The sequence below is a fragment of the Castor canadensis genome, chromosome 9 (genome assembly GCF_047511655.1).
Source record: "Castor canadensis chromosome 9, mCasCan1.hap1v2, whole genome shotgun sequence".
Classification (NCBI taxonomy): domain Eukaryota; kingdom Metazoa; phylum Chordata; class Mammalia; order Rodentia; family Castoridae; genus Castor; species Castor canadensis.
Genome location: NC_133394.1, coordinates 38,346,974 through 38,361,901, shown reverse-complemented (window position 1 = coordinate 38,361,901; position 14,928 = coordinate 38,346,974). Strand labels below are relative to the sequence as shown.

General features: G+C 36.6%; 1 long non-coding RNA gene across 2 annotated transcripts in view; it reads right to left on the bottom strand.

The window, feature by feature from the left end:
• LOC141410858 (uncharacterized) overlaps positions 1 to 14,928 on the bottom strand; it is a 165,106-nt gene that overhangs the window by 29,987 nt on the left and 120,191 nt on the right. The window lies entirely within an intron of this gene.

Below are 14,928 nucleotides of genomic sequence, written 5' to 3'. Positions count from 1 at the left end.
CATCTCTCTTGACACTATGGCAAAGTTTTCATCAAAATAGAATGGATAGAAAAATACCATTTAACAGTGAATTGAAGTTTCAGAAAAAACTAAAATGAAGAGATTGTAAGAAGCCACCCAGACATTTTAAATGAATTCAAGTTTGCAGCCATAGACAAATTACATTCGGAGGTGTTGAAAAGACTTACAGATGTAATCACAGAATGACTGACAGTAATCTGCAGAAATCATAGAGAAGGGGAGTGCTGCCAGAAAATGTGATTTAAGTGAATAGCGCCCCAATTCTCTCAACGGGTAAAAAGGTAGATTCTGGAAACTATTAGATCAGCAATGTTGATCTTTAATAGCATTCTAGAATGGATTACTCCAACAAGGAATTGAGAGTACTTAGAAAATAATGAGACTACCTCCAGGATCCAGTCTGAGAGCACTAAAAGCATTCTTTCTAAATTAGCCTGATTTAATTTTCTGTAGGTTGAGTAGCCTGGGAGATTTCAGGAGGTTGAGAGGCAATATTTGTGTCTAGGTAAGAATTTTTATGAACTCACTCACATGTCCTTGTAGACAAGGGCATAAATATGACTGGATAGCAGTAGAGGCAGGCAGATGTGCAACTCTTTGAATGACTACAGGCATTTATTAATTTAATTTTAGCTTACAGGGATGTCTTTCATAGTATGCCTCATGGCTTTGTCCTTGGTCTTGTTTTGGTCACATTTTATTTATTTATTTATTTTTATTTCTTTTATTCATATGTGCATACAATGTTTGGGTCATTTTTCCCCCCTTCCCCCTGTCCTCCCTTTCCCCCTTCCCCTTCCCTCTTCCCCCCACCCCCTTGCTACCAGGCAGAAAGTATTTTGCCCTTATCTCTAATTTTGTTGATCTAGTCTGGTTGAATAGAATATTAACCTGGAAAGAAAAAGAAAATACCTTGATAGAAACAGAACTCATGGCCAGGCATGGTGGTGCACATCAGTAATCCCATCTATGCAGGAGGTGAAGGGAAGTAGGAGGATTGTGGTTCAAGGCTGGCCTGGGGCAAAAACTCAAGACATTGTTTGAAAAATAAACTAATGTAAAAAGGACTGGGGCTCAAGTAGTGAGGCCCTGAGTTCAATCCTAGTAACTCTATCCCCCTAAAAAAACCCCAAAACCAGAAAAAACCCAAAACAGAATTGAAAAAGATTTTTAGTAGATGGAATTATGCATAAAAATCAGGATATTGAGATGTAGCAGCAGAGCAGTTATGAATGTACAGTTTTCATTTTGACAAGCAGTTACTTAAGAATATACTGAGGTTTTAAAAACTTTATCTCAAAGCAATACAAAGCAAAATTAAAACCACTTTCATTTCTTTTGCTAACCACAAATTCTAAAAGATACATTGTTAAAGATGAATTGAAGATATGACTGTGTTAACAGAGGAGCATTCCCAAAATGAAGGAAATGGCAATGAGTCCTAATATTTCACTGAACTCGGGTACTCGTAAGACCCATCCATGCAGTTATAAATGCATGGCAGACAGAAGATATGATTGTTTCCCAGCATCCATTCCACCTGCCTCGTCCATACCAGCAATAAGATTTGAGTGAACTTGACTTCACCTCAGCTTCAACAGTGAATTATGCCAATCAGGAAAATTCCATCTTCTTTTGCACTTTAATTAGTTTAATTAATTCAGGCCTAAGCTTATCAGTGTGTGGCATTCCCCTGGTTTTAGGGACTGGTTCAGGGGTGGGCAGTTGATGTAAATCTCAGTGTTTTCTTTTTCCCAGCAGCTATTGGGAAGCAACCTACCTCTCCTGCTGATTGAAGCATCAGGCAGCACTAATTGCTACTGGCAGGCATCCAATGACCAGGAGGGAAGTCAGTCTGGGAAGTTAACACTGGGATCAAGGCAGAGAAGAGCAACCCACAGGAAATGAACCCACAGCTCTGATTGAACTTTGCCTAAATTGCTCTGACCTGAAGTTTTCAGTCCAACTTTAAAGTCTAGCTGGAGATTGGTTTTCTATCATCTTTAACTGAAAGCATCTTAATGCATCTAAGGGCAAAGTCTAATAAGATTATTGTCAAAACAGAGAAAGGAAAAATTTAGGAAGAGAAAATCTTAAGAGCTATAAACATAGTTGGTAAACATCTGTCCCATGGAAGAGAGAGTAGATGGTTGTTACTGTTTGATAATTCAAGTCTTAGAACTGTTGCTACGGTTGTGGGAAGGCAAACTGTGATTCAAAATAAAATACTAAGGAATATTCTTTTAAACAATTCTCATTCAGAGGCATTCCATTATAGCAAGCATTATTTGCCAATTGCTGGAAGTACTAAGCAAAGAATAATGAACTGTATCTATAAGTTCTGTTCAGCCCCAGGATTTGATGTATTTTACCATCCTTCATCATGTAAGTGTAGAACAGGTAGAGAGCTTAATTTCTGCCTTGGTTTCCCAATGTGGCCTGGTTGATGTTTTCTGTGGTTCTATATCCCCATCTGAAGAGTGAATGAGTTAGAATAAATGGTTTCTAAAACTGTTTCCAGCTCTAAAATATTTTGCCACCCAAAGGAAATTACTAGAAATATAGTAGCAAGGCTCTTGGTCTACTATTTCTCATGACAATATTAAAATCTAAAAATGGGAAATTGGAATATTAGCTTCCAGCTAATCACATCACTTCTCAAAGTTAGAATGAGAGATCACCTTAGGAAATATCACTCAGATTTAATTCTGAAGACACTGTGTGCATACTTCAGAAATGGAATCTTCTGTTGAGTGAATTATCAAAAACTCAATCATTAATAAGATTTTGTTGAGCACTTATGTTTTCAAGCTCATGCTAGGCACTGTGATAGCATAAACCTTACCTTCCTGGCTTTGTATAACACAAAAAGTTAATCATATATTTTCAGATGCACATTCTCTGTTATCCAGAGGCCAAGTTAGTACCTTTTGTTTTTACATCAAATCTTGGATATTTCCAACATTCTTAGTATTGGAAAAAAACAGGAGGAGAGAAAAGGAGAATAAAACTATCATTTTAAGTATGTGTTAGAGTATTTTGAGAATTCCAAGAAGATCCTTTAGGTGAAGACTACAAATCTATTTTGTACTACACACATAGGTGATATAATATAGAAATTATTTAAAATAGGTAAATGCTTTATTTTAACTTATTTAATTATTTTCTAGAAATACAAATAAGCAAAATAAGGGTTCTCAGACGTCTGATAAATTCCTGTTATATATTCATTACTGTGCAAAGGCTCTGGAATCCATTAAATATGGTTGCTGCCTCCTAGGAGTTAATGATTAGAAGAACAAAACGAATGAATGAATCTTTGAACAGTTTGGTGGACATATGCTTATCTATGTGGTACATGCCTTGGGTGCCACAGGAGCATAGGGAGTGGGGTGGGTTGGAGGATATACACTGGGAAGTTAAAATGGAGAGAGTAGGTCTTACCTTAAAAGATAGACTGAAACTTAAGAGGCGGAAGAAATGAAGAATGCTGCTTAGGTGAGAAAAAAAAGTTGTGAAGGTTCAGAAGCAACAGATTTTCATAAGACCATGAGGTTACTGACCCTATTAGATAAAGGAGTTAGGGTTTCATGGGAAATATGGATAAGCATTAAGAATGTGACCAAATTCTGACATATCTTAAAGTTAAGCAAACTAATTTATATTACACAAGGTTTGTAGTGAGATCTACACTGTTTTTGAGCAGGAAATAACAAAAGTAATGCTTAGAGAGCATATATTGCAGTGAGCTGTAGCATGAATTAGAGAGTAAAGAGGCTTCCTAGGAAGACATTTTAGTAATCCATGTATGAGTGATGATGTCAGGGCATGGGTTAAAAGATTAATAACAAGATTAAGAATTGAGTGGAAAACATTTGGAAGGTCAAAAATAGTTTGTTAACTCATTGAATAGGCAATTCATGTTTGATTTCTTGGTTTGGGATAAACTCATTTCTCATTGAGTACAAGCTACATTAAATCATCATCTGAGACTTGATGTACATGTATATGCATTTTATATTTATGTTCTATCTAAGTAGATAATGAATTTCATGTAAGCTTCCCAAGGACAGCACACCCTGTATCTTTAGACTCCCAACTCTGAGAAGAGATGAGAGGTAGAAAGGGGAAGGAATAGCATTGACGCCAAGTTTTTCAACCTAGATAACCAAAATGTCTCATCAACCTTTCCTCACAAGGATGGGATGGAAGTTTTTTTTGACAAGTGTTATATTTGAATAGTAAACCGTAAAGTTGATGCTAATATTAATTAAAAAAATAATAAATTATCATTCTAGAAGAACTCAACTAATGTTTTCTTTTCTAAGAATGGCATGAGAACTTGAAAGAAGTCATTTGTTATTGATCATAGCAAATTATCTAGAAGGTAAATGAATAGAAGTTTGATTAACGGTCCCTTCTCTTTTCCAGTTTTAAATGTTGTTTTCATCTTGGGTAAAATGTAGAAATAGCTCAAGCTTTTCTTTTCTGGTTTGTGTGTCATTAGACACATTGGTCATCAGGGTAGAGTTTTCTCTCTATATGGTATTTTATATGTTATGGATGTGTTCTTGGACTATGTATGCCATTAATAGTTTAAAAGTTCAATGTTCTGAGAAATGCTAAATTCATTATGGGAATCCAATAAGACAGTGAAGATGCTACATCTATTACCTATTTCCTCTATCACTTGTGTTGATAGGTGCACAATTCCTTTGGAGAAAGTGAAATAAAAACTGTGGGGATAGATTTTATGAAGAAAACAGTACTGAAGCTGAAGCTAAAAGCCCAAAAACATTATATTTAGGTGCATCTGGCTTTATTTTTCTTAAGTTTTTTCATCATATATAGCTTTAATTCTAAATGGTAGTAGGGGTCAATTATATTGTGTAATAGAAAAAAAATGTTGACAATGAACTTAGATTGCCATTCCTTTTGAGGGAGGAGAAATGAAGACAGGATGGAGGTTTGGGAGTAGGAGGATGACGATAGGCTCTTTTCATAGCTTCTATTTACTCAGTAAAGAAGAGACAAAGTTATCGTCTATGCAACATTAAACAGGTGATGTTTCATGTTTGTTGGGAGATATGAGTAGGGACACAAAGAGGGAACTGATTACTAAAATATAGAATTACTATGTTGTGCAGAGTTTGCTTTCATAAATTTAAGTGAGGATGACAGTATTTTTTTCCTCAGTACCATGTAGATAAAAAGTTAGCTCCAACTGGTATTCAATTTTGTTAAGCAAGAAAGACTGAGGAAAAAAAGGGCAAGGGAATAGTGTGTGTGTGTGTGTGTGTGTGTGTGTGTGTGTGTGTGTGTGTTGTCCATGGTGTGGAAGAACAACTCTAAGAATGGAAGTATCAGTGTCTTTAAGTATAAAGATGAGAGATTGTAATAACCTTGGGAGGTATTTAAAAATGAGATTTAGAAGATGGAACAGTTATTGGCAATGGCAAAAACTACTGGATGCCTAAGAGAGTGGGTGCTAGGGAAAGATGACATCAAGAACCTGAGGGAATTTGAAGTCATCTATTGAAGTCACCAAGATAGATGACAGGACTAATATTTGAGGAAAAGCAATTATCTAAGAAGTGAAATCTTCACTGAATGAGAGGCAGCAAGTAATAGGAGGCAATGTGCTGTAATCATTAAGAGAATTGACTTGGTAATCACACTGCCAGGGTTCAAATCTAAGCTCTAACATCTTCCAGTTGTTTCTGGACAACTTACATTCCAGTACCAGTTAAAAAAAATAATAGGCACATATGTAACTTGTGGTGCTGTTGTGAGGGTTAAAACAGATCAGTAGTTACCACGGAACTATTGTATAAATTTAGTTATTACCTGGTGAGATCACCTGATAAGAGATTTTCAGCATTTGTGTGTGTGTGTGTGTGTGTGTGTGTGTGTGTGCATGTGTAAATGTAGGCACATATAAAGGCGCAAATAGGAATAAGCAATGAAGAGCAAGACCTAGCAAGTGTGGGACATGGGAGAAAAGAGCCATTGATTAGGAAGGTTTCAGGAGAAGCCTTGGGGAAGATCAAGATTCAATGAGAACACAAATGTAATAAGAATGCGCAGAGAGGAGGCTAAAAATATTGGAATTAGCTATTAACAGACTGTGAGTTCCAGAAACTCCAAGGCAAGGATTTAAGGTGGTCTGGAAGACAGGAAATCTGAGCTACAGTGTTAAGTGTCCTCATCATGGACAACTTGGGAGGAACGGGCTGCTCCTCCTAAGACAGGTAAACTTATGATATGTAGTACAAGGACCTTGATCCTGATTATCTTTTCTCCTGGGATTGGTCTCAGATAGTCTTTCAGATATAGTGTGGAAGCTCCATGAGGATATTAGAGCTCTACTTTGGCTGTGGTGGAGTCTGGAGGAGTCACTGCCTAGCAGGGTGACCAGAAACCTTCCAAGTAATTGATAAGAAGTTAACTTATTAGTTCCTACAGTGCAGGTCTGCAAGCCTTGGTCCAAGTAGAAGTATTCAATGTGCCTGCATTTTTTCTTTAAGGCACTTATCATAATAGTTCATGATAACAATTGTCTAATTAATTACACATTTTAGTGACTGTTTTCCATTACCCAAAGAGCAGGATGTATACCTCTTTTATTCCCTGATAGGACCTCAGAACTTTGCATGTAGTGGTTAATATTGCATCTATGTGTCCACACCTGTACTTCTGTTTATATTTCCATGCATCATCTGTCTTGGAAGGAGGTATATAGGAGTTAAGTTGGCAGACTAGGTTTGCTGGTAATCATCGTATCTAATTTCAAAAACTTTACTCTCCAAACAGCTGCTTATCTATGGTGAATCAAGGTTGTTTTCAGAAGAACTGCTTAGTAAGTAATGATGTTCAGGTGTTCAGCTGTCCTGAAGGCTTTCCCAAGGCACCTTTATAGACTTTCCTCAAGGGAAAAAATGAAGTCTTGGTCCAAAGGAATGAATATTTGAGATATTTAAGCTTGAGTAGTAGAGTATGCCTAGCTTATGAGGCTTCACTTAGGACATCCTTCTCATTGCTTGATTCAATGAGCAAGGAGATTATTTTTACATTGCTTGGAATTTCTCAGTAGTTATTTCTTGCAAGTACATTTTTTTTCTTCTTCAGCTAAATCATAACTCCCTAGTGAAAGAAGGAGTGTCACTTGGGCTGTGGGTAGCTAAGCCTCATTTGGCCAAAGCAGTGGTTTCTTGTTATACCTCTGAGCTCTTTTGAAAAGTCAGAGAATCATCATGTAAAGATACATGAAAAAGGCCATCTTGTGGTCAGGGTAGTGTGGTTAATGGGTGAGAAAGTAAGGTTGCAGAGCACTTGCTGCCCTCTTAATAGGACCTTCTGAAATTAATAAGGCCATGTTGTCAGGGAATATGGGGATGAAAGAAGGCACTGGACCATTTACTGTTTCATTTCCTATAGAACAGAGTCTACAGTGGCTCTGTTGTACACCTTAATAATTATTTTTCTCAGTGACTGGAAATAGTATACATTTCCTCTTTCACACTCTCAGATAGCTGCTGTAGTATGATACTTTTGTACATGCAGTAGCACACTTGGTTGATGCCGACACCTTTTTGAATTTTGGAAAGCTATCAGTGAAGTGCAGAAATAGAGAAGTTTGTGGCTATATCTACCTTCTCATTACCTCCCATTGAATGAACACTTGATTTAACAAATGTTGGCATTTAAAAAAAGAAAAGTCTCACGTGAGGATTTCTTGGAAAGGCAATAGTGCTTTGTTAATGGGGTCCAGTGAAGTTGAAGCAGTGAGCTGGGCAGGAAGAGGGTAATAACACGAATTCAGAGCAAATTGCAGGAAGTAGGATAAAAACAGATGGCCAGGGTGGGGCAGCAGAAGAGAGAGTAAGGGACATTAGGAACAGTCAGTCCTTAAACAATTCGCACATTCGATCTAGTGTTCTGTTCTTTTCATCCTAGCCTGATCAGTTTATTGGGGTGAATTCTGCAATGAAGCAGGTTCAGGATGCTGGAAAGTCTTTATCTAGAACCTTAGCTTAAATCCACTTAACTCAATAATTGCACACATTGAACTGTCACTCATACAGTTGACAAGCCATATTGGCAGAGTCTGAGAAGGAAGCCTAACTTGATTTAGCTGGGTCCTTTCATATGCATCTTTTACCTTCATAAACAATATGTGAACATAATTTCAAAATACTGAAGGTGGTTTTCAAAATATGACTCTCATACAGACATGTCCAAAACCATTCTATATTGTCTAAGTCAGTTACACTCTTGAATAAGTTGTGCCCAAGTCTATGCTGACATTCTTGTGATCATTTGGGTTACATGATAGCTGCCACTCTTCCCGCTCTCCACATAACATCCAAAGAAATTGCTGAGGACTATTGCGTGGGTCCCTCCCCTGCATATGTTGAAACCCTAACTCCCAATGTGATGACATTTGGATGGGATGCTAGGGGTTAATTAATGTTACATATGTCATGAGATGATGGCCTCATGATCTTCATGATGATATTAATGCTGTTATAAGTAAAGATACCAGAGCACTGACATCTTCTTTCTCTCCTGTCTCTGTCTCTGTCTCTGTCTCTCTTTCTCTCTATCTTTGGTGGTGCTGGAGTTTGGGCTCAGGGCCTCACACTTGCAAGACAAATGTCCTACCACTTGAGCCATGCTCCTAGGCCTTTTTGGCTTTAGTTAGTTTTCAGATAGGTTTTCATTCTTCTTCGTGGCTGAGTAAAATTCCATTGGGTGTAAATACCACATTTTCTTAATCCATTCATCAGTGTGGGACATCTTGGCTGTTTCCATAACTTGGCTATTGTGAATAGCGCTGCAATAAACATGGGTGTGCAGGTGCCTCTGGAGTAAACTGAGTCACATTCCTTTGGGTATATCCCTAGGAGTGGGATTGCTGGGTCCAATGGCAGATCTGTGTTCAGTTTTTTAAGAAGCTTCCATATTGTTTTCCAGAGTGGTTGCTTTGACTCAATTTTTAAGGTTTTTTTTTTTTTTCTTGTTGTGGTTGTTTTCTTTTCTAAAAAATAATTTTATTTTAGTGTGAATTATCATATATTAATAATATAAGGAATTTCATTGTGTTAATTCCATACCTGTGTACAGTGTACCTTGAACAAGTTCACTCCCTCCATTATATTTCCATTCCCTATAACTTTTCTCCTCCCTTTTCCAAACAGTGTTTGGTAGGTTTCATTATGTTGTTACCATTTCTGTTTATGAAGTGTGCTTGGATACTCTTCATCTCTCAGTTTCCTTTCTTCCCCCCCTCCCCTCCTGTTGATCATCCAACCCCCAGAAAGTACCCCATCCACATCCGTGATCCATTATTATTATCATAAACAGAATTGTTTTAGGTCTAGGTTCCACAAATGAGCAAGATGGTATGATTATTTGGTATTTTGAGCTTCTCTTATTTCTCTGAGCCTGATGATCTCTAGTTCCATCTATTTTTCTGCAAATAATATAATTTCATTTTTCTTTACAGCAGAGTAAATTCCATGGTATACACATAACTGTAATTTCTTTATCCAAGATATTGTTGGGACCTCAGCTGTTTTCCCAATTTGGCTACTGTGAAAAGTACTACAAAAGCATGGATATGTAGGAATCTCTCTTGTTCCCTGATTTGCACTCCTTTCGATATATGGTCAAGAGAGGTATGGAAGGTCATAAGGTAAATCTATGTTTAGTTTTGGGGGGACCCCAAAACTAATTTCTGTAGTTGTTGTACTAGCTTACATTCCCACTAAGAGCATGTGAAGAAGGTTCCTTTTCTCCTGCAACCTTGTCGCGTTTTTGTTGTTTGTGTTTTTGATGACTGTCAATCTGGGGTGAAATGGAATCTTAGTATAGCTTTGATTTGCATTTCCTTTATGGGTAAGGATGTTGAACATTTCTTCATCAATTCATTACCCATTTGAATTTCTTCTTTTGATAACTGTTCCGTTTGTTTGCCCATTAATTTTACTTAAAAAATATTTTTGGCAATACTGGAGTTTGAACTCAGGGTGTCGTGCTTGAAAGGCAGGTGCTCTATCACCTTGAGCCAGACCTCCAGCCTTCTGTTTGCCCATTTATTAACTGGATTAATCGCTCTTTTGAACTCTTTGTATTTCCTGAATAGTGATCCCTTATATGTTGAACAGCTGGTGATGATTTTCTTCCATTCTGTGGGTTGTTTCTTGATTCTGGTAACTTATGATGTACAGAAACTTTTTAATTTGATGCTGTACCACTTATCAATTCTTACTCTTACTAAGTGTTGAACTGTTCCTCCAGCCCTTTTCGTTGTTTAGTTTTGAGCTAGTGTCTCACTCTATGCTTGGGCCAGTTTGGATTGCAATCCTCCTTTTATGCTTCCTTGTGTAGCTGAAACGTTAGGCACACACCACTATACCCAACCATTGGTTGAGATACAGTCTCATGAACCTCTTCCCTGACCTGGCCTTGAATCACAATCTTCCCAATCTCTACCTCTCAAAAAGCTAGGATTACAGGCTTGTGCCACAGCATCAGGCCTGGTTCTGTTTCTTTGAGTTTGTTATGAAACGTTTATTTTCAACTCAATATTATAAATGGCTATCTGTTGTTTACAAGATATTCTATCACATGCATCCATCAGGCTTCTTCACTGTAATACTTTTAACCTGGAAAACTGGTGCCCAGTTCTAATCCTGACACTTAAAAAGCCCCAGGTTGGCTCTCCACTGATGTCACCTCTCCTTTATGGTGAGGAATCCTTCCATGGGAATGTACTCACCTAGAGCCTGCACACTCCTTCCTTCCTTCCTTCTTCCTTCCTTTGGTTGTTGTTTTGAGGCAGGGTCTTGTTATGTGGCTGAGGCTGGCCTTGAACTTACAAACTTCTTGCCTCAACCTACTGAATGCTGCAATACAGGTATGTACAACCATATCTGGCTCTGTCCACTGCTTTCTTGATCACATTTTCCCAACACCCTGAACCTTGGAATTCTCTGCTGATATGGCAATCAGTAATTTCAGAGATCAGTCAGAGAGACTTGGCCCCAAGAATAGAGAGTTCTTGGCTTTAGGTAGTCACCACAAAACTTTTGCTGTTTCTAGAACACTAGAAAATCAAGAAAATAGAAAAGTGTGCTCCTAGTAAGAAGCTTTTAAAATTAAACAAGGCTCTAAAATAAAAATTATATTATTGAGAAAGTAATTTATTATTGTTTGGCCACAGACTGAAAATTTTTTGAACAGTTTAAGTTTCATATTTATGTTTTCTTATGAGACAATTCATCAGCCAGTTTCATCATTAGGTATTCTCACAGAATTTAACATAAACTAGAAATTGACTTTTAAGATTCTTTATGTCAACCTTCTAGAAGTTCTATGCAGTTGTATTGTTTGCCTCTGTAGCTATAAAATGGCAAAGTTTGTGACTTGAAGGCAAAACATAGATATGTTCCTATCATTCCATGAACCCACCTTAGCATTTCACATTCAGGGTAGAGGATGACTGTGGATCAAATTTCATGAAATCGTGATTGCTCCCTGCCTGAGGAGACATGAGCAGAGCTTTTTATACTGAATTAAAAAGGAGCATCCACTCCTTCATTTTATTTTGGTCTATGTCCATGAGTAGGGATTTAAGCTGTATGAAATATATCTCCCCTGAAACAGAATCATAGACAAATAGAGAATATATAAGTAAACTATTAGCACATTTGCATTGTTTAGAACACCTGAAAATTGTTTAATCTTAAGGTTTGGTTATATTACAGTTATCACTGAATATTCTTTAAACTGTTTAACTAGAAACAATTGGTTTGACCTGGCATAAGTTTTTGGTAGTCTTTTATGTAAGGAGAGATAAAGTAACTTTTAAAAGCCTGAATGAAATAAGTGAAGATAGGATCAAAAAATGCACAAGTGAATAAGGAAAATAACAGGGCAAATCAGAAATACATGTGTGTCTATGGATATAGGGTAATAATGACAATGCAAATGTCTTTGACAATGTCAAAGGGATTTGATGTGTTAGAAGACTTTTTGTTTCCTTTCATTGAAACAAAATTAAGAAAATACCGTCCTTTCTCTGTCCAGCATGTACTCATAAAAATACTATTGCCTCTGTGTGGCATTACCAGGTATTTGATTAGGTAGGAAAGAGATTTTAACAGTCTAAATGAAGATCTTAAGAAGGATAATAGAGTCACAAATTTTGCTGACAAAAATCTGTGAAAAGCTCAGGCCAGGAATAGTGGCTCAAGCTTGTAAGTCCAGCAACTCAGGAGAGGTAGACGATCATGGTTTGAGGCCAGGCCAGGCCAAAAGTTCCAGAGGCCCCATCTCAACCAATGGATCATGGTGGCAGGGTGTCTGTCATCTCAGCTAGGCAGGAAGCATAAATAGGAAGATCGTGATCTAGGCAGGCACTGAATGTAAAGTAAGACCCTATTCAAAAATAACCAAAGCAAAAAGCTGGAGGTGTGTGTCAACTGGTAGGGTGCCTGTCTAGCAAGCACAAGTCACTGAGTTTGAAACTGCAGGACTGACAAAAAAAAAAAAAGTCCTTAATGCACATTTCCCTCAAACTTGTTCAAGTAAAACTCTGCAAAATGGTAGCTTTGATTCATACTGTTTATTTCTTCTATCTTTATCTATTTTACATATTATAAATTATGACTAATTTAAATTTTTCTAGTGAGACATGTTATTTGAATGCTTTACCATCAATTAGTTAATACAAAATTCGTGTATGTGTAGTGAATTCTGTTTCCAGCAGACACCACAGTTTAAACATCATTAAAATATTTTACTATTGCATGGTAGTTTGGAGTGAATAGAGGTGGTAATGAAATGGTTGTGTTTGACAGTGTTATATAAGAAGCATTGTAGAGTCTAGCATTATTTTTGGGTGGGGAGTTATTTTCAGGTGCTGTTTAACCAATCTGGTACCACTCAGGTGCTTATGTGAACACATGCACAACATCATAAAATGGAAAATGCACAGGGATGTCATCCCCAGGAAATAAGCAGCAATGGTTGGCATTTTGCAGAACATATTGAAAAAAGTATACCTTAAACTCCAGCATCACATGGGTTTCTGCTTAAAACTATAAACTATGAAATATGATTGATAGAACCTGAAGTTTGTGTACTTTATAGCAGAGAGGCCAAAATTAAGATCGTTCAGTACTGTTGGCATGGCACACGCAGATTGACTCAGAGTGTGAGCATTCAGGCAAAACTAGATTTGACATATAAGTTCTCCAGTGTGGGTGACCTAGAAGTTAACACTAAAATCAATGAATATTATTTGTAGCTTTAAAAAAATCTAGCCAGAGTTATGATATATCCTAATAAACTACATATACTTCTTACTTCACATTATGGAATTATTACTGTCTTATAATTTTGAGGAATTAAAAAAAATAAATTCCCAAAGAAAAGGATCGAAGAAGTAGTAATTTATGAAGATAATTTCAAGTGGTCTGGACTCAGTAAGATTCAGCTGATCAGATTTATGAAATGGGTGATAATTCTTCTATCTGAAAGATATTTAAATAGAATAATGATTTTTATTTTGGAGTGAGTTTCATATAATCCTGAGATTCATCTGAAAAATAGGTTGTAATCTATGGCTTTGCACCTAAACTCATCCAAACTTTCACCATGTGAAATTGCTTTGTCTTTTTAAAAAAAAATTAAAAATTATACATAGTAAGGTTTTCATTTTGACATGTTCATACATGGTATGATGTACTTTGATCATACCATCCCCTCTGTGATCCCATGTACCCCTTATTCCCTCATTTCCTCTTTCACATCTATCCCACCTTTTACTTTCATGACCTTTCCCCTGAGAACTCTTGACTCCAGATATGACAGAGAACATGCAATACTTGTTTGTGAGACTGGCTTATCTCACTTAACACGATGATCTCCAATTGCATCCATTTTCCTACAAATACAAATGACATAATTTCATTTTTCTGTATGGCTGAATAAAACTCTGTGTGTGTGTGTATATATATATATATATATATATATATATATATATATATATATATTCTTGAGCGTTTCATCTGTTGATGGACACCAAGGCTGATTCCATAAACTAGCTATTATAACACAGCAATAAAAATGAGTGTGTAGGTATCTCCATAGGATTGCTTTTCCATTCTTGACATAAATGTGTTAAATACAGTGTCACATCACATGATAATGTCAGTGATAAGTTTCTCCCTAGGTCTGCTCCTTGACCTTCCCTCTCAATGGGGTTATTTTTCTGGAAGGCAGAATTAAAAGTTGTGTATGGTATCACTTGGGCAGACTAAGACTAAGAGCTAATGGTTGCATTAGCAGCATAAATATTCCTTATCTAACTGCCTAGGATATCTCAGCTGATGAGGGTTATGGTTACCAGGCAAAATACAAAAGTAAATCTTAAAAACATGTAACTTCCTGTGCACAATGGAATTTAGTTGCTCATATAAATCACATATGTGCTATCAATTCTTTATATTGATAATGGGTCAGTAAGAGCATATACAGTTTTAACTCCATAAACAGACACATCATAATATTAAATTTTAAAAATGTAAACATCAATCATTAAAAAATGCAAGGTTGCCTTGTTGAACCACCTTGTACATATATGTATGTTTACATATGTATGTATATGTATACATTTATGCATAATTGCAAACTTTCTGGTTGTTATAGAGGAAAGCAATTGATTTTGCATGTTGACTATGTGTCTCATGAATTTTCTCTCACCCTTATTAATTCCAAAAATTTTGTGAAAATTCTTTGAAATTGTCCTCTTTTATATCTGATATATTTTTATATTCTCCATTTTCTCTTGCTTAGTTTAGATAGAGTTTTATCAATTGTATTGGTAGCCTCAAAAAA